The sequence below is a fragment of the Coffea arabica genome, chromosome 6c (assembly GCF_036785885.1).
Source record: "Coffea arabica cultivar ET-39 chromosome 6c, Coffea Arabica ET-39 HiFi, whole genome shotgun sequence".
Lineage (NCBI taxonomy): Eukaryota > Viridiplantae > Streptophyta > Magnoliopsida > Gentianales > Rubiaceae > Coffea > Coffea arabica.
The window spans coordinates 47,047,460-47,066,440 of NC_092320.1; positions in this window are offsets into that span (position 1 = coordinate 47,047,460).

Below are 18,981 nucleotides of genomic sequence, written 5' to 3' on the forward strand. Positions count from 1 at the left end.
AGTCACGGCCTCCACCTTAGCCGGATCTACCGCAATTCCCTCCTTTGATATCACGTGCCCCAGAAAAGACACTTTGTCTAGCCAAAATTCACATTTGCTAAATTTGGCATACAACTGGTGCTCCCTCAGGGTTTGTAGGACCTCTCTCAAATGTTGTTCATGCTCCTCACGGGTTTTTGAGTAAACCAATATGTCATCGATGAAAACAACAACAAATCGGTCAAGAAAGGGCTTGAAAATTCGGTGCATAAGGTCCATGAAAGCAGCAGGGGCATTGGTCAATCCAAAAGGCATCACGGCAAATTCGAAATGCCCATACCGGGAATTGAAAGCAGTTTTGGGCACATCTTCTTTCTTAATCAACAGCTGGTAGTACCCCTGTCGAAGGTCTAATTTCGAAAAGACCACCGCACCTTGCAATTGGTCAAATAACTCATCAATGTGGGGTAAGGGGTACTTATTCTTAATCGTCACGTTGTTCAACCCTCGGTAGTCAATACAGAGTCTCAAAGTCCCGTCCTTCTTCTTGACAAAGAGAACGGGCGCCCCCCAAGGCGATCCGCTCTCGTGAATAAACCCCCGCTCTAAAAGGTCTTGCAACTGTAGTTTTAACTCTTTGAGTTCCGCGGGTGCCATTCGGTAAGGGGTTTTAGAAATAGGGGAGGCCCCTGGACAAAGGTTCACTTCGAACACCACTTCTCTCTCTGGAGGCAAGTTCACTAACTCGTCAGGAAAAACATCAGGGTATTCACTCACTATCGGAACATTTTCTATTTTCAGCTTGTCAATAGGAGTGTTAATAAAAAGAGCTAGGAACCCCTGTGCCCCTCTACTTAATAATTTCCTAGCTCGAATACCCGATATCATAGCAGATGAGGCTAGACTACCCCTCACATCTAACCTCAAAGTCGCCTCCCCAGGAATGCGAAATTCAACAGTTTTCCTCTTACAATCTAGCTGTGCATCGTACCGAGCCAGCCAATCCATGCCTAATATCACATCGTATCCCTTTATGGCTAGACTTATCAAATTCCCCAATAATTTCCGCTCACCTATCCAGATCTCACAATTCGTATACATTTTACTAGAAATCAAGCTTTGGTCCCCCGTAGGTGTACTAACTTCCAACTCATAAGGGAGAGTGACAGGATTTATATCAATTCCACACATAAATTCGGGGTTAACAAAAGAATGGGTAGCTCCAGGATCTATCAAAATTCTAGCTAGGCGGTGGAAGACAGGAATCGTACCTTCCACTACCTCTGCAGAGTCAGGAACTGGCCGTTGTTCAATGGAGTACACCCGTGCAGGTACCTTTGGTTTGGTACTATCTACCCTCGATTGACTTGAGGTAGCCTTGGATGTCGCCGGGGTAGTTCCTCTCGTCTCGCGTGCCTGGACCGGACAGTTGGCGAACCGGTGCTCCGCACTTCCGCACCGCAAACACTTATTCTGCTTCCTCCAGCAGTCGTCCTCCGTATGATTGGGTTTTCCACAAAAGTTACACGGCCCACGTGCAACAGTAGCTGAACTCCCTTGTGCGGTGCTCCTCGGCGGCCCTCGCCCTGGTTGGCTTCCTCGAGAAGGAGCCCCTCGAGCCGGACTCGTAAATCGTCCCCCTCCAGCTCCCCGTCCAAACTTAGGAGGGGAAGGGGCACTCTTATCACCTTGAGTTGAGGTACTTCCAGCAGCTCCACGCTTTCGATTTTGGAAGTTCCTCACCTGGAGCCTAGCGTTCTCGGATCGTAATGCCTTCTCAACGGCATCACTAAAAGTAGTGATTTGGGCAACGGCCAAATCCTTCTGGATTTCCACATTAAGCCCCTGAAGAAAACGCCTAGCCCTCCTTTGTTCGGTTAAAATGAGCTCAGGAGCAAATTTGGATAAACGTGTGAATTGGCTCTCATATTCGGCTACCGATTGCGTTCCTTGGCGTAGACGAATAAATTCGTCCTCTTTCTTCTCTTGAACCAGCGGCGGAAAGTACTTGGCATTGAATTCCCGTACAAAATTCATCCAGGTCCTTGGTGTCTGTTCTCGCTCCCACTTCGTCCGGATAATATTCCACCATGAGCGAGCGGCACCTTCAAGTTGAAAAACCGCAAAGGTCACTTGCCTCTCTTCCGAGTAATGTAGAGCGGCAAAAATATCTATCATCTTTTCTAACCATTGTTCGGCCACATCAGGATCGGGCCCTCCAAGAAATTTGGGCGGTGAAAATTTTTGGAATCGTTCGAGAGCTCGATCTTCGCTCTCGACATGATTTCCGGGGTTTCCAGGATTGCCAACTGGTGGATTAGGGTTGGGGCCCTGTTGTTGTACCACCTGGGCTAAAAGATCGGTCATCCGCTGGATAGCAGCGGCTACCTGCACATTGGGATCGATTTGGGGTTCAGGAGTTGGTTCGGGCACTGTAGCTCCCGTACCCTGTTCAGTCGTGGGATGTCTACCCCCACGTCCGCGCCCCCGGCCACTACGCGTGCCTTCCATCACTCTAGTTCAATCTATAATCAAAATATACCCATGAATATAACTTTAACACTAAAGGGCACACATCCCTGTACTTAACAAGAAATATGGCCACAAAATCAAACAATCACTTCATAACACACTTGAACACATAACACATAGTCATAGCATTCATAACAAGATCAAACATTTACACCAAAGTAGTCAGTCAGGTACAAACAGGAAACGTCTTACGGAAAGGGCAATACAAAAGTAATATATACAAAACTGGTCCTATATACAACACCACTAGCTAAGAGTCCTCCCCGGCCTACCATTCCGTGTCCCTTATATATACAAGTCAAAATCATCCAAAATGGCTTAAAAGCCATTCCCTAGCCTACCGTGGGACTAGAGGACCTATTCGCTTGGGAGGGTTCACTTCCAACCCCACCTCCTACACTAGAACTCTCGACACTCTCGTCCCCTAGTAGGTCTTCACACAAATTTAACATTGTTCCGGCGTTCTCCCTCAGTTGTCTCGCCCTCTTGGTCATACGTTTGCGCATCTCCCCAAGTTGCGTACACAAATCATCCACCCTATCTTGACCTTCGCTCAGGTCATACTCCAACTCCTTAATACGCTCCGCTTGCCTCTTGTTGGCCTCTCTTAATTGTTTCACTTCGGCTTCAATCTTAGCATAATCCTTGGCAAACTCTTTTCGTTCTTTGTCCACCGCAAACACAAGAGTATTGGGGTAGGTAAACTTGTGACGGCACTCACAACGTCGAAATCGACTCGCCGGACTCCAACGTAGAGTCGCCCCTCTCGGCCGGATTTGGTACTTGATCATAGGAAGTACTCCACGGCCTTGCTTCGCGGTCGATCGCACACGGGAGCCACTAGGCACGTCCATCCTACACAAAAGTATCATTAATCCCCAACACCCTTAGGAAAACAATCAAATACAAATTCCAAATCAAGTAAGTTCTAACATGCCCAGGTTAATCTAAACCTAGGCTCTGATACCACTTGTGACGACCCCATCTTCCCCTAGGGCGAACCGGAGGGGTTGACGGACCGCCTGCCCAGCTCTCGCCGGGACTACGGGTCGCAAAACAATCAAGTCGGATTTAATTCATAAAAGAAAACTCGACAAAATGAACAATTTTCCCCCTTAAGGTGTTATTAGAACAATAATATCATTGTACAAGAAAGTACAGTGCTCGAGCACTTCCATCGGACCAGAAAACGGAAAACGAAAATTTTGCCGCGGATGAACAGTGACCGGCCACGTCACTATCCGGCCAGAATCTGGCCGGATATCCGGCCGGATAGGAGGCCGAGGCTAAACCAAAATTTTCGAAATGTCCCCTGCCAATCCGGCCAACAATCCGGCCGGAAGTTGGCCGGATTGCTCTGGCCGGATTCTGGGCAGTAGCCAGAGTCCAATTTTTTTCTTTTTTTTTCCTTTTTCCCTGCCTATCCGGCCTTATATCCGGCCAGAAACTGGCCGGATTCTAGGCCGGATTCCAGGCAGTGGTTTTCCAAAATTTCCTGCTTTCATTTTTAAAACCGGCGATTGTACACATACACCAAATAACGAATCCAAGACTTGGTGAACCATACATACATGTCATCTATACATAAGAAAGTGTCCTTATACAATTCAAACACAAACACTTGAGTTCAAACACATCGAAGTTTCAAATGTTCGAGGAGCTTTCAAAACTAACTATGTCACTAGCTCAACTCATCTCAAACTGTGGTTCAACATCGCTCCTGTAAGGAAAACAAAACAACGGGGGTGAGCTTACGCTCGTGAGGTACCAAATGCACAATTTCATGCTACAACTATTAACACATATACATAAACACCTTCATACAACATACACATATAAAAGGATACATGCGACCCTCAAGGGCCGATTTCCGATTGCCATACTTGATCTCACACGTTGACACTCCGTCAACCATTTAAACAAACCAAGATCCGTAGACACCACTTCGCACCATTTCCTTCCACCATTCACCCCCTATTCGGGCCCGCCGCCTCATAGTTCCAAAAGGGTAATACTCGAGTATACCACAAGGTCGAGGAGTTAACACTCCACTCGCCTATCAAGAACCCAAAGGCTCATTAACGAATCGCCCAAGCCCTTGCCGGCTCGACTCGAATAACGGTCTAAGGGCATGAGCTCAATTTCACATTAATATTAAGGCATTGCCCCATCACATGTCAAATCATGAACATATACCATTTCACATCCAAACAAAAATGGACAAATGCAAGTAAGTGGTCAAGAGCGATCAAGTACACTCTCGACCCAAATCAAGACATTTAAAATCACATAACAAGTATGTTCATCATATACTGGTACACTCACCAAATTTTCAAGCAAGTCACACGTTTGAATCAGGTGTAGGTCCCGGCCCACCGGTACGACCTAAAACAAGCAAATAACCATATTGAAGACTCAAACACAATTCAACGTACAAGTTTAACTTACTAATGCAAGTTGCTCAAAAGCCAATACAATGAAACATTAAGGTGTGGAATGTGAGTAAAAACCCAAAACTTATCCATTTCTACTCAAATCCTTCTCAATACAAAACCATCTATATTTCTAACCATTTGGACGGCATAACCCCTTAATTTCTTCACATTTCCAACCTAACCACAACCATTCAACTTATACCAATACACTTATATATCACAATTTAGTCCATTCATCCCATTTAAGCCACAATATAATCAAATACACATCAACTACTAGCATATATACCATACATAGGAAAACCCCAATTTATACCAAAACCTAAAAACCGAAAATCCTACAAATGCTGAAATTTTCTACAATTAAACACCATTAACACACCAAGGCTCTAAATCAAGCCATATAAATCCACCACACCCAACTCAACCATAAGTTATCATATAAAACAGAAAATTCCTCAATAAATAGAAAATTTCCATAACTCAACCACAAGTCTTGAAGTAACCCATAAAATGGCATCTATAACCACTAACATGTACTAATTTCATCTCACAACCAACAAATAAACATTTCCTAACTTGTTTACCTTACAAATGTGGAATACAAGGTAGAGGATAGCTTTTCTCTTCAAACAAAAACCACCAAGTAGTTCAATCCTTCCTAGCAAGCAAGTTTTGTGGAGAAATTTGAAAGATTAATGGTTGGTTTGCAAGATTTGGCCAAGAAATGAAGCAAAAGTTGAAGAGTTTTCTTTCTTTCTTCCTTCAAGGTTGGTCGGCAATGAGCAAGAGAAAAATGAGTAATTTTGGATCAATTTTTCTCTTAATAAGAAAGGTAAAGTGAAAGTCAAAAGTCCAACTTCCAATAAGATCTCAACATGTGTTTTCCAAGCTTATCCAACATCTTTGTCTTGTAAAACTTAATTATACTAGCTAACCACTAATTAGCTCATAACAATAGGTACTAAAGCTCCCGTATAGAAAATTTCCCAAAGTCAGATTTACCGGTACCGATTACCCTAGTGGGTCCCACATGCACTGTACACCTCTATAAGCACAGAAATTGACCTAAACCCAGAAAATGATGCAAAATTCATATTTTCTCATAAAATTCCCCAGAAAACCTACATATAAAATAAAACCCCAAAAATAGACTTAAAAGTCCCAAAGTAAATACCCGGAAAATAAGAAAATTTTCGGGGTCTCACACGAGAGCTGGGCAGGCAGTCCGCCAACCCCTTTGGTTCGCCTTAGGGGAAGGTGGGGTTGTCACAAGTGGTATCAGAGCCACTTCGCGTGGTCTCTGCGCGGAGTGAGACTGGGCCAAGTGGTGTTGTGGTCCTAAATTCATGAATATGTCTAAGTGCTCGTTTGAGCATAAGTTATGAACCAGGCATGTGATAAGTGTATGAATCATTATCATGGGACTCGAGGAAGCTAGGTATGTATGTCGGGTAGGAATCCTTAATAAAGATGGTTTACTCTTGGGACCGGCCGGCTCGAGTTGTGAATTATCTTAGATGGGATTCTTGCGTCCGGATACGAAAGATGTGAGGGCCTAGGTTAGAAAGGATTTGGTGAACTAGAAAGGCCTTTCCTCGGTGGATCGTTTATGTTTGTATTTGACTTAACTGGCTGTATGTATGTGTGCGGCCTAATTTTGACTGGCTTGTATATATATGCTTTGATCTTGTTTGGAATGTATAAATGGGTGTTATCATAAAAGTTTTGAGTGTTACTTACATGCATCGTGCTTATTTTGGTTTAGTATTATTGCCTAGACCAAGTAAAACTCATGGAAGGTACACGGAGTGGTCGGGGACGTGGGCGCGGATCTAGACAACCCACACCGGTTAGGGGTACGGGGGAAACCTCTACTGGACCCAATCTGAAACCGTAAGTAAACCCTAATGTGTAAATAGCTGCTGCTATGCAGCAAATGACAGACTTGCTAGCACAAGTGGTGCAGCAACAGGGCCAAAACCCAAACCCTAACCCTGGAAACCCTGGTAACCATATCGAGAGCGAAGACAGAGCTCTCGAACGATTCTAAAAGTTCGCTCCGCCAAAGTTCGTTGGGGGACCTGACCCAAACGTTGCTGAAAGATGGCTTGAAAAGATGGTGGATATATTTGCAGCCCTACACTACCCTGACGAACGGCAGGTGACTTTTGCCGTGTTCCAGCTTGAGGGGGCAGCCCGTTCCTGGTGGAACGTAATTCGGCAGAAGTGGGAACGAGAACAGACACCTAGGACTTGGGTGAACTTCATCAGAGAGTTCAATGCGAAGTTTTTCCCTCCTCTAGTTCAGGAGAGGAAGGAAGACGAGTTCATTCGACTCCGCCAAGGAGCTCAAACTGTGGCGGAATATGAGAGCCAATTCACCCGCCTATCCAAATTTGCGCCCGAACTCATCATGACCGAGCAGCGGCGAATAAGGCGTTTTATCCAGGGCTTGAACGTAGAAATTCAAAAAGATCTAGCGGTAGCCCAACTTAATGCCTTTAGTGATGCGGTGGAAAAAGCTCAGCGCGTTGAAACTGCAGGGTTACAAGTTAGAAACTTCCAAGCAAGAAAAAGGGGTTTTCCGGGGAGCAGCTCAGAACAAGCAGATAATAGTACAATCTCTAAAGTTCGCAAGGGAAACGGGGAAATACGGCAACCAGGGGTGTCGCGTGATGTCCCTCAGGGAGGACTGGTCTCTGCTACTCGTGGTCCCTGTGGATATTGCGGAGGGCCAAGTCATACGGAAACAAATTGCTGGAAGAAAGAAAGAAAATGCTTGCGCTGTGGAAGCGCTGAACATCGGATTGCTAACTGTCCAGCTCGCTTCCGCGAGCGGAGAGGGACTCTGCCACCAACCAAGCCCAATTCTCAGCAACCTGCCAAGAGCAACCCTGGACAGACGAAAGGAGAAGGGACGGGATCGAAGGCACCAGCTCGAGTATATTCTCTAGAGCAGCATCAGGTCCCTGACTCGTCTGAGGATGGAGAAGGTATGGTCCGTTGGGTACTTTAGATTTGATAGATTCCGTTGATAATAAAATTTTGAGGGCGAAATTTCTTTAAGGGGGAGAGAGTGTGAGAACCCGTAACTTTTCCATTTGTTAGGTTTTATAATCTTTCTAGGCTTTCTTATTTTCAATGGCTTGTTTTCTACACTTTCTGTATCCGGAAAATTTTCTAGATTATTTTTACGAGTAAATATAGTTTTTAGATGATTTTTCTAGTATCGAATAGATTTTGAGAAATTAAGAACGTATATCGGACGTGGGACCCACTAGTGCTAAAAGTTCGGAAAAATTCGGCCAATTAGGTTAAATTCCGGATACTGTGTAAAATTTATCGGGTGTTAAGAGATAAGTAGAGTGTGTGAAATGATTGATGTGAGAGAGAAAAAGAAGTGATAAGATTGCATTAATGGAGTGACAAGTGTCACACAACCATTGGTTGGACTTTGTTGGCAACTATTCACACTTTTGACTTTTGACAAAATTGAGTAAATATCTTGAAAAATTGCTCAAAAATCACCATTTTCTTCTCCTCCATGGCCGGTTCTTCCTTGAGCAAAGAAGAAAGAAATTCTTCAACTTTCTAGCTTCCATTTCACTCAATCTTCCAAAACCAACCACCTAAATTAGATTCCACTCCATAAAATTCCTCCCTTGGGTGCTAGTAAGTAGTTTAGTGAAGTTTGTTTGAAGAGCTAAGGTGTCCAACATCTCCCTCTCTCTTGTTTACTTGGTAAGTGGTATATGAACTCCCTCCTATACTTAATGATGGTTCATTTGTGCCTAATGTGAGCTAAAGTGATGGATTATGTGAATTATTTCTTGATTTGAAGAGTTTTGGTGAAGTTTTTATTTTATTGGGGATTTTTCTGGTTTAATATGAATGGGATGTTGTGGCCATCTTTGATGATTGGCAATGGACTATAATGACTCTAGTAGGTGTGAATTGTTGATAATTGCAACCAATTTTGGATTTGGAGTGAATTGTGAAAAGTTAGGGTTTGATAACCCCTAATTCTGTCCGGTTTTGGATCATAGGGTTAGAGGCCGAATTGGACTTTGCTCAAAACATGAAAGTTGTATATATTGATATGTTTGAGGTGCCTACAAAATTTTAGGTCATTTAGATTAGTGTAGAGTGAGATATGGCGTTTTTACTGTTGCTGTTCTGGGTTGATCAGAATGCGAAAACTGCACTAGTAATTGGCCATTTTGACTGGAATTGGTTTGGATTTTGTTGTTGGTGTCTTCTGATGAAATATAGATGAATGTCTTAGCTACCATATGCCTTTGGAATCAATGCATTTGGACCTGTATAGACCGAGTTGTACTGATTACAGTTTTGTGTGATTTGTAAACCTGCAATTACGGTTCAGGTTGTGGTATTCTGCATTTTCGACCTAGTTGTTCTAGGATTTGGACTGAGTGGTCTTCTACATTGTTTTAGCCCTGTTTCATAGCTTCGAAACGGTGGGTCTTGCACCCCCATCCGATAACCGTAGTGAAAGTGGTGTCATTACCGCATTATGAGGTCAAATACGTTTTTTTTTTGTTAAGGCCTAAGTTAAAGCCATTTCTTAATTTCTGGTTACCTATGATGCTTATTCATGCATATAAACCCTATTGGGGGTTATGATTGGCATGGCTTTTGACTCGTTATCGAGTCTCATTGTACTTGCTTACATGTTTTAAGACTTACTCTTATTCCGGTCATTTCCTAGCTAACTTTTGTACTTGTACTGCTTTGAGCCTAGTGAACGGCTTTTGGTAAATGAGATGACTCTTGTGTGAAATGTTGGGACTGATTTGAGGATATAATGAAGCCTTAATGGCTGGAAAAGTAAGAAATTTAGGGGAGGTGCTGCCCGATTTTATAGGCCGTTTGGTTCCTTTAGGTTGGATTTGCCTTTTTGTGGAAGTGAAAGGCTTTTGGGTTGGTTGCGCCTAAGTCTTCATGTTACCTTTTCGTTTCTAAGAAAATCATGTTTTGCACCCTTGCATTAGTAACTATTTGGCGAGGCATACGACTAGTAGTCGAGCCTCACATGTGCATTCTGTTTACTCGATTTTGGAAGTAAAACCTTCAATTGGTTTATTTTGATTATTTTAGGATTTCTTGGCGATTAAGGCCAATCTGGAGTGAAAACTTTTGAAGTTGAGCCGGTGAGTGTTCCACTACCTGCTACCCATTATGTGAAATATCTGAATATCTGAATACTTGATTTATGACTATTGAAGCCAAATACTGTTTTGATAAAATGGAGGCGAGGGTGTACTTTATCACACTCGTTCTTCTATCTGTTCATATGCCAATTTTGAGTGCCTATCTGAATCTGCCGTCTGAATCTGCTATCTGAATCTGCTATTCTGTATCTGTATCTGAATCTGTTATCTATGTCTGCATCTGTTCGGATTTCTATGACCTATGAGCTCAATCCTGTGGCTAAGTTATTCGAGTCGGGCCGGCAAGGGCCTGGACGATTAGATAACGAACCACGGTAGTCTGTTCGGGGATTTTTGGGTATTGAGACCCTTGATTCCGGTATACTCGAGTATTACCATTTCTGTTCGGTTGAGGTGAGCGGGCTCGGTAAAGGGGTGTTTGGTGGACGGAATTCGGTGTAAAGAGGGGTCTACGAACGCGTTGGTTCTATATGCGTTGACAGAGAGTCAACCGGTTTAGATCAAGTACTGCGCTGGAAATTTGGCTCCTGAGAGCCACCCGTATCCTTCTGATTTGAATCATTGGTTCCTTTGCTTTACATCTGACATGTGTGTCTGATTTGTTAAATGTGAAATGCCATGATTTTAATGTTATCTGTTTGGTACCTCATTGAGCGCAAGCTCACCCCTTTCTGTTCCTTTTGTTTTCCTTACAGGAAAATAAACCCTTTTGGTCTGGATTTGACACATGGCTGCCAAATTGAGCTAGTTGAACATACCTTTTGTATAGCTTATGTATTAAAACCCTAAGTGTACTTTTGGGACGTTTCCTCTTTTGATTTGGCAAACCGTACATGTATCCACTTTTGAACCACTTTGGTATGCCCTTTTGGGTTGTATATGCTAACTTGTGAGATGTAAATATTTGCTCAACGTTTGGTTGGGTTTTGACGTGTCGGTTCCTCTTCATGGCCGACTCCGACTTTGTTTTTTTTTATTTATTTTTTTTGTGGGTTCGACTTGTTTACACGCGGTTGTATGACCCGAAAAGTATTAGATCGCGCTAATCTGAACCGTTAGTCCTGGCGAGAGCTGGGCAGGCAGTCCGCCAACCCCTTTGGTTCGCCTTAGGGGAAGGTGGGGTTGTCACATACGAGTTTCGGTCAAATTTCAACTTATATACCTTTACAAAAGAAGACTCGAATACCATAGACAATCCAAGTTCAATTCGACCTCAAATCTTCATTCAAGTTGCGAGTACACATTGCTAACCCTCGAGTGAAAATTTGGGCAGCATGCCCTTTGTATTTAGTTATTTTCCAGCCATTTATGACTTCATTATTTTTCTCAACTCAGCCCAAATTCACACATAAACAATCTTAACACAATAGCCCTTCAATAGGCTCAATGTCATCCCAATACAAGGCAATTCTGGCAAGCAACTATCAAAATCAAAGCTGGAACTAGTATTAAAGAAGAATAACTAAGTAACAGGTTTGACATCTTCCGGCGTTTTGGTCACAGTTGAAGCTACGCTTATCGGATTGGGTTATATTTTATGGCGTTTCGAAGCTAAGACAGAGAGCTATATTTCATATGAAGATATCAATACCCAGTTCATGCATTTTCAAGGTCAAAATGTGGAATCTCAGAGAAATCAGAAAGCTATCCATGAAATAGGGCTTTTGGCAGTCAGGGGTATTTTAGTCATTTCACATGCTACAATATTTCAATTGATCTGAAATTTTATAGGTAGATTTTTAACTCCATTCCCTACAACTTTCATGTTTTGAGTAATACCTGATTTAGCCTCTATCATGGACGAATATATAGGTCAGAAACAGGGTAGATTCATCCTCAAAGCTGAAAATTCACTTCTACTCTAATAATTTATATTCTAGCTCAATACTATCAAGTCCTATATCATCAAACCCATCAATTACTAGCTCAATTGTGAGAACTCTCCCTTTAAACCGTAATTTTCCTCATTTATATGCCCTATTCTAAGATTTAGACTATTTAATATACGCCCTTACAAACTATTTTCTATGTGTTATAATAATTTCCATGCATTTCATTTCAATTCATTTTACTTGAAGTAAAATATTTCCTTGAGCAAGGTTGTAAATAATTCACCACTTGTAATTGTCCAAGTGTTCTTTTATTAGAGGTAGAAACTTTATGTGAGAGATTAGAGGTGTTGAATAATTATTGGTGCATTTGGAAAGGTAAGAATGGCATTAGTCAAAGATTAAGAAAGGTTAGGACAATAATGGAGCCATGTGGCAAAACCCTAGCCATGGGTTTGTTTGACTAAGGATTAGAAGACAAAATAAAAACTAAACATGGCTCTTTTCTTCCCTTAGATGGCCGAACCGCTTATCAAAAGAGAGAGAGAGAGAGAGAGAGAGAGAGAGAGCTCCATACACTTGCTTTTAACCCTGGTAAATCAAGAACAAAAATCCAAAGGAGAAAGATATAAAGTTGTGAGGCAACTTTCTTCAATCCTTGAGGTTATTCCAAGCTTAAAGTTTCAATTATGGTGGATTGATTGGTGACTTGGGCAACTTGTAAGTGAGGTAAGTAATCTTTAAATTAGGATTTCATGATGTTATATCATCCACTTTAAGCCTTAATGATGAATTGCTAGTTTGTGGTTGGTATTAGGGGTTGGTCCTATGAATCAATCAAGTAGTGGTAAAGCTTGTTAGTATGCACACCATGTGTTTGATGAAATGCCTAGCCTTGTTCATGTGTGTGTATGAGGTATTAATATGTTTTTGATCCCCTTTTTAGTAGATCTAATACTTGTTATGTGATTGGAGCACAAATCATGAAAGGTTGAAAATTTAGAAAAGTTGGGGAGGTGCTGTCCGAAAATTTCAAGGGCTTACTGCCCTGTTTTGCTTTGATAATTTCGTGCTTATTTTGGCTACAAGTGTGAGGGATATATGTGTCGAGGTTGTCTACAAAAAATTAGCCAATTTGGTTGGATAAGTCTTGAGTTATGAGCAAAAGGGCAAAACTGGACTAGGTCCAGGAATTTTCTGACCAGTGATCTTGTGAAGGTCATAACGTTTTACTCAATGATCAGAATTGAGTTCCATTTGTGGCATTTGAAATTACACTCTTAGAGCTTTAATATGGTACCAAGATCATTTTCTGGTTCGTCACAAGCGATTCGTGGCGAGTCTTGAAAGTTGGCCGCCCGGTTGTTAATGTTCATCCGAGACTGTCCAGAAAATTCATTTGGTTGCTTAATTTTGAACCACTTATGTTTGGATTTTGGAAATAGTTTCTTCTACACAAATATAGCCTTGTGAACCTAGTCTTGAACGGCACTAACAAAACCTAATTCCGACCTTTCTACAGTGAATTGTAACCGTTTTCCCGAGACTGCCGGGCAAGACCGTTTAATCCGAATAAGGAACCTTCAAGTCTAAATGAAACATTTATTTTGCCGAGCTTTCATGTACATACTAAACTTATTTTCTCATGAACTTTTCCCATGTTATGGATCTTATTTAATGCTAAATTAAGTAACCTAGACTACTCACTCGGTTTCTTAATGAACCTATACTTCAGTAAGGAACGAATCCAATTGTTAATGATTTCACTTGTTGACCTAGGTTTGGGAAACGAAGGTGATCGTAACTGAGACGTTTGACGTCTATTGCTACTTTTTCTTGACAGGTGAGTGCTCCACTACCTGCTACCTGTTATGTGAAATATCTGAAATACTTGATTGGTAACTGTTGGAGGGAAACACTGTTTTGATAAAATGGAGGCGAGTGTGTACTTTACCGCACTCGATCTCTCTTGTTTTCACTGAAATTATATATATTGTTATTATGAGATGTGATATCTCTATGAATGCCTATGATTGAGTTGTTTGGGTGATATCCCATCAACTACTGTTATTGTTTGGGTACCCAACCTCATAGGTGAGTCGGTCGTATCGAGCCAGCAAGGGCTTGGTCGAGAAGGCCGTTAAACCTTGAGGACTATTTACTGTACACTGAAAATCGGTATACTCGAGTATTACCAAACTACTGTTATGGAGTGCGAGCTCGGTAGGGGGTTGATTGGTGGATGGAGACTGGTGAAAGTGGTGTTCTACGGACCCTTTATACTATGCATACAAGTGTTGACGGAGTGTTAACAGGAGGCAATTATGATCAAGTTCAAGTGGATCTTTGGCTTTTGAAAGTCACCTGTATCCTTGAATTGAACTGTGACTAATTGTTATTCTACTGCATGATGCTTACTTGGTTATTCGTGACCTTATGTGACTATGTGTTTACTTGTTGGTACATGGAACCTCATTGGATTTTAACTCACCCCATTCCTTTTTTTTTCCTTAACAGATCGGGAAAGAACTTGATCAAGCGCTTTCTAGCTTTGTTTTGCTCGTAGTTGCGTTTTGAGGTTGTAACTTTTGTTTAAGCAGACTTGTAAGATTAAATTTTTAAGTGTGACTTATGCTATGTAATTTTGAGTATGGAGTGGTAAGTTGACATGTGATGATACATATAGTAAGCTGGAGCGTTGAAATAGTGATTATGTTTTAATTAGGGTTTTAATTCCCTATTTTGGAAGATGTTCTATCTGTTTCATTGATGATATTAGTTCTTTGAACGACTGAGTCCTGGCGAGAGTTGGGCAGGCAGCTCGCTGATACCTTAGGGTTCGCCCTAGGGTGAGATTGGGCTGTCACAGTTGGTATCAGGGCCTTGGCAAGTTAGAAATTTCCGATTTGAGGATTATATCGGATTATTTTCCTTAAGAGTACTTAAGTTTATTTACACTTTTGTGTAGGATGGATGGACATAGTGGTCCTAGTGATAGTCCAGTTGGTGAGCAGCCCCGTGAAGTACTCCCGATGATTAAGTATCGGATCCGGCCAAGAGGGGCCACCGTATGTTGGAGTCCGGCCAACCGCCATCGGCGTTGCGAGTGCCGCCATACTTATACTTATCCCAATACGGTTGTTTTGTCCATGGTAGAGGAAAGAGAAGAGTTAGCTAAGGATAATGATAGGCTTGAAGCTGAAGTGAAACGACTAAAGGAAACTAATGAAATGCAAGCCGAGCGGATTAAGAAGCTCGAGCACGATATGAACGAGGGCCAGGAGAGGATTGATGATCTGTGCGCACAGTTAGGGGAAACTCAGGAGTGCATGATTACTAGGGGCAAGGAAGGTGAGGACTAGAGCGGAGTCCATTATAAATGTTTGTGATGATCTTCTAGGAGAGGCTAGTGATGAGGCTTCTTACATAGGGGGCGAGGTTGGAAACGAACCCGCCCATCTGGGGTGTCAACTAGTCCTACGACGGATTAAGCCTCTACTTCTGGGCTACTACCTTGGATGATTTTGACTATTGCACATAGAAAGGATAGGGGAGGTTGTGGCTCAGTGGTTGTACCGTTTTTTTTTTTACATTTGTTCTAGGTTTTTGTTTGATATGACTGTACTACTATATCTGTACTCTTGAGACTTGTACTTGCTACTTTTGGTCCTGTTATCTTATAAATGACTGTTAAGAGCCTTATGTACAGTGTTTGACTGTTGACTTGGATTTTGACTTTTGTCCGTTGACTTTTGGCTTTGACTTTTGACTGTTGACTGTTAACTTTGACTTTATTTCGACATTGGCCTTCAACTGCTTTGTAATTTCACTCGCTTATCGTGACTCTGATTCCATTTCTTATGTGACTTTTAAATATGAGTAAACATATATTGTATACCCTTATTTGCTTAACCTGTTAGTTATTATACATGGACCCTAGGCCGGTGAGTAATAATGGAGACTAGACGACGTAGTCGGGGCCGTGGACGTGGATCTAGGCAGGTTGAGGACCCAGGGGAGGAACAAGGGTCGGTAGCAAATCAAAACCAAGGACACAGAGTGGAAGGAGGGGACAAGGTAGCTACGGCTATCAATCGAATGACTGATTTACTGGCCCGCTTGGTTGACCAGCAGGGACAAGTATCTGGTAACCATCAAAGAGACCCTGAAATAGGTGAGGATAGGGCCCTGGAGCGGTTCCAAAAGTTTGCTCCTCTAAAATTTCTAGGAAGACCTGAACCCGAAATTGCCGAAAATTGGTTCGAGCGAATGGAGGATATATTCGCCGCGTTGCATTACACTGAAGAGAGACAGGTTGCCTTCGTCGTTTTCTAACTAGAAGGCACGGCCCGTTCCTGGTAGAACATAGTAAGGGCCAAGTGGGAAAAGGAGCAAACCCCTCATACTTGGTTAAACTTCACTAGGGAGTTCAATGAGAAATTTCTTCCGCCCCTGATCCAGGAGAAAAGGGAGGATGAGTTTATTAAACTGTACCAAGGCACTTCAAGTGTGGCGGAATATGAGACCCAGTTCACCCGACTTTCCAAGTTTGCTCCGAAATTAGTAGTTAGTGAACAAAAGCGCATAAGGCGGTTCATACAAGGCTTGAATGTGGAAATTCAAAAGGATTTAACTGCCACGCAAATTGATACTTTCAAGGATGCTCTCGAAAAGGCTCAACGAGTGGAGCAGACCCAATTTCAAGTTCGGACCTTTCAAGCTAAGAAGCGTGGTGCATCTAGTAGTACTCTTGGACGAGGTGATCAGAATGTGCCACCTCCTAAGTTTGGAAGAGGTGTGGGTGGAGCCCGAACTGCGGGGATACCAAAATGAGGAGCTTCCTTTAGAGGAACTCAAAGTGGAAGAGGACAAGGACAACAGAGGGCTACCTCCCAAGGAGTTCCTACACCCACTACTCGTGCAAGCTGTGGATATTGTGGCAAGCCAAATCACACCGAGGACAATTGCTAGAAAAAAATAAGGAAGTGCTTCGTTTGTGGAAGTTCCGAACATCAGATTGCCACTTGCCCTGTTAAAAACCGTGACGAGAACGGGGGTACCCAGCCGGAGAAGTCAAACCCTAAGCAACCTACCGCCAATGCAAGTCGACCTAAAACCTCTACTAGGGTTTTTGCTTTGAACCACCAGCGAGTTCCGGAATCCTCAGAAGTAGTGGAAGGTACAATTCCTGTATTCCACCGCTTAGCTAAGCTTTTAATTGTGACCCTAAAGCAACCCATTCTTTCGTGAATCCTGCCTTTATGTGTGGTATTGCTGTGAATCCTGTTAAGTTGCCTTACGATTTAGAAGTAAAAACACCTACTGGGGATCAAAGTTTAGTTACTAATATGGTTTATAAAAATTGCGAGATTTGGGTAGGAGAACGAAAGTTAGTAGGGGACTTGATAAGTTTAGACCTTAAGGGGTATGACGTGATTATAGGCATGGATTGGTTGGCCCGTTATAATGCTCAATTGAACTGTAAGACTAAGGTAGTGGAGTTCTCCATACCCGGAGAGGCAACTCTAAGACTGGATATGAAGAGTAGGTTAGCCTCGTCCGCGCTTGTTTCGAGAATCCGAGCCAGAAAGTTGTTGAGTAAAGGGGCGCAAGGCTACTTAGCCTTTTTAATTAATACTTCTGGAGATAAGGTGGAATTGGAAGATGTGTTAGTAGTGAAAGAATTCCCTTATGTCTTTCCCGACGAATTGAAGTCAATGCCTACAGAGAGGGAAATAGAATTTAAGATCGATCTGGTGCCTGGAACCACTCCGATTTCTAAAACACCCTACCAAATGGCCCTAGCTGAACTTAAGGAATTAAAACTATAATTACAGGATTTGTTAGAACAGGGGTTTATTCGAGAAAGTGAATCGCCGTAAGGAGCACCTGTTTTATTCGTTAAAAAGAAGGACGGCAGTTTGAGACTATGTATTGACTATCGTGGCTTAAATGATGTTACGGTGAAAAATAAGTATCCTTTGCCACACATTGATGAGTTGTTTGATCAACTACAAGGAGCAGTAGTTTTCTCTAAGTTGGATTTGAGGCAAGGATATTACCAGCTACGAATTAGGCAAGAAGATACACCGAAAACTGCCTTCAATTCAAGATATGGCCACTTTGAATTCGCAGTAATGCCTTTTGGTCTAACGAATGCACCTGCAGCATTTATGGATTTGCTGCATCGGGTCTTTAAACCCTACTTGGATCAATTTGTTGTGGTGTTCATAGATGATATCTTGGTATATTCTAAGACTCGAGTGGATCACGAGCAACATTTGAGAATAGTTTTGCAGACCTTAAGAGAACATCAATTAAATGTCAAATTTAACAAGTGCGAGTTTTGGTTGGAGCAAATCTCTTTTCTAGGGCATATAATATCTAGAGATGGCATCTCTGTGGATCTAGTAAAAGTAGAGGCCGTATCTGAGTGGAAACGATCCGAAACCCCAACTGAGGTTCGTGGTTTTCTAGGGTTAGCTGGTTATTATTGCCGGTTCATTAAAGATTTCTCCAACTTAGCCGGTCTTTAACCGACCTGACCAAAAAGCATGGTCAATTTGCTTGGGACTCTAAGTGTGAAGCTAGTTTTCGAGAATTGAAAAAACGGTTAACGTCGGCACCTGTTTTGGCTTTACCAAATGGGAAAAATAGCTTCACTGTGTATACGGATGCCTCAAGAGAAGGTTTGGAATGTGTTCTAATGCAGAATGGAAGCGTGATTGCCTATACCTCTAGGAAATTAAAACCTCATGAGTGGAACTATCCCACTCATGACTTAGAATAAGCTGCAGTAGTTTTTGCTTTAAAGAAATGGAGACATTACTTATATGGGGTGACTTTCGAGGTGTATGTTGACCATAAGAGTTTGAAATATTTATTTTTCTAGAAGGAGTTGAACTTGAGATAGCGCCAGTGGGTAGAATTTCTTGAGGATTATGACTGTACAATTAACTACCATTCGGGTAAGGCCAATGTTGTAGCGGATGCTTTGAGCCGAAAAGTGCA